General features: G+C 29.9%; 1 non-coding gene across 1 annotated transcript; it reads left to right on the top strand.

The window, feature by feature from the left end:
* The first annotated feature begins 908 nt into the window (after positions 1-908).
* On the top strand, positions 909-980 carry TRNAV-UAC (transfer RNA valine (anticodon UAC)). Its single transcript has one exon. It is a non-coding gene; the product is annotated as a tRNA-Val (tRNA).
* The last annotated feature ends 1,204 nt before the right edge of the window (positions 981-2,184 follow it).

Below are 2,184 nucleotides of genomic sequence, written 5' to 3'. Positions count from 1 at the left end.
AAATCTTGGAATGCAAGTTTTCAAGCTCGAGAAAGGAGTGGTAAGCTTGCAACTAGCTTCTTTGTACATGTATGGTGTTGATGTTTTTATGAATCATCATTTTACTTTTGAATTTAGTATTGATATTTTAGAAGCTATTCTTTCGATAGGCTCCTTTTGAGGAGAAGCACTACCACTACTTTGATTTCCAAAGGCGAACCAACCAACTTCCCATTTAGAAGGAGGTGTGTTATACTTTATTCTTGCAAGCTTTCTTTTTGTAGAACTTTATACTTCCCTTTTCCCATTTGTTTGATATTCTCCATTTCAAATTATATCAGTGTTTATTTTTCCACAATGGAAGTCTTGTTTAATTATTTCTTTTTGTACTTCTACTCGGTCAATGTCTTGATTGAAGGAATGCAATTTTGTGCCATTTGAATTTCTTAATTAATTCATTAAATTTTATCATTGTTATTTGTAGTCATTTAAAATTTTGACACTTGATCTAGGAGGCTCAAATTGTAAAATTGAGTTGGTCTTGATGTCAATACATTTTAAAGAAAATTACATTATGTTTTTGTATCTCTTTTTACAGATGATTTTCGTGCTTATTATTAATTGAATTCCTTTCACATCCACAGGGTGATGAGGTAGACTACAGGGATGTTCTTCATCAAGATGGTTTAGTTTTGATGTCTGTCACTCTTGATTAGTTGAAGGTGAATTTTGTTCTATTCAATGATAGTTGCTATAATGTTTCTGTGGCCTCAAATCATTGCTGAGGTGTGAGATTTCATTTGATTATTCTTAAATTCCTAGTACACGAAATGTGAATTTCTTAGCTTTGACTCTTTGTTATATAACCTTTTTGAGTGGTATATTGAGAATGAAATGAAACAAATAATAATTTATTATGTATTCTTTAAAGGGTGCTAGCTCAATGGAAGAGCACCTGCTTTACAAGCAGGAGGATGGTGGTTCGATTCCATCATGCCCTATTATGACAGTACCAAATATGTGACTAAATATACTATTGAATATGCTACTAAATATGTCACCAAATATACTATTAAATATGCTACTAAATACACTATCAAATATGTGCCAAATATGTGACTAAATATGCTATTGAATATGCTACTAAATATGAGATCAAATATGCTACTAAATACATTACCAAATATGTGAGTAAATATACTAAATATGCAATTAAATATGCTACTAAATGTTTGACTAAATATGTGACAAAATCAACTATCAAATATACGACTAAATATGTGATTAAATCGATGATCAAAATTAGTGATCTGATAAGGGACTAAAATCATTTAGTAGCATTATAAATGACTGGATATTAACTACTATTAGTCTTGTGACTGATTTTAGTCACATATATACAAATTTAAGTGGTTTTTTTAGTCACATATTGCTATTTTTGTGCTAGTGCAATAATTGTCCAACCCTTAATAAAGTATGTCTCAAACCTTCTACATATAGAAAATTATTAGTATTATTTTTACCATCAAGAGTAATGGATCATTTTCCCTTAGTCAAACAAAGATTTTTGTTACGAAATCTAACAACACCTACACAATAATCTTCGAGATTCACAAATTTATTTTCATCACTAATAATGTGATCTAAACAACCATAATCAATAACCCATTCATTTCTCTTGTTAATGGGTGAAACAAAAGCACTTTCTTCATTAGGATGTTCTTCTTTAATATCGGTAAATAAAATCTCATCAGTACTAGAATAAGACTCTTCATTATCACTCCATCTACAAAAGCATAATTACTTTTATGTCCCTTAGGGTGGTATTTCTTATATTTGAACTTAGGTTCATTAAAAACTTTATTAGGACACATAGATGCTATATGACCAATCTTATTATAACTAAAGAACTTCAAAGCTAACTTTCCTCCATACTTGTCGGAGTCATCTAATAGTCTTTTTCACTCAAGGATTCAAGATCATCAATATTTCTTTCCTCTTTTATGATCTCCTCCCATTTCTTAGCATACCTACTCTAGAATTACTCTCTTCCTTTTTCTTAGATACACTAGCATTAAATGTAATCTCAACCTTTCGTAATTCCTTACCAAGAACAATAATCTCACATGTGCAAAATCTTCTAGCCAAAGCTTCTTTTGAAATATCTTTTATGGTTTTTAAATTATTAATATATGCAACTTTCTC

Source organism: Cupressus sempervirens, chromosome 3, assembly GCF_028749045.1.
Source record: "Cupressus sempervirens isolate cs-2001-9-10 chromosome 3, ASM2874904v1, whole genome shotgun sequence".
Taxonomy (NCBI): domain Eukaryota; kingdom Viridiplantae; phylum Streptophyta; class Pinopsida; order Cupressales; family Cupressaceae; genus Cupressus; species Cupressus sempervirens.
The sequence above is the reverse complement of the archived record's forward strand: the minus strand, read 5'-3'. Positions and strand labels throughout refer to the sequence as shown.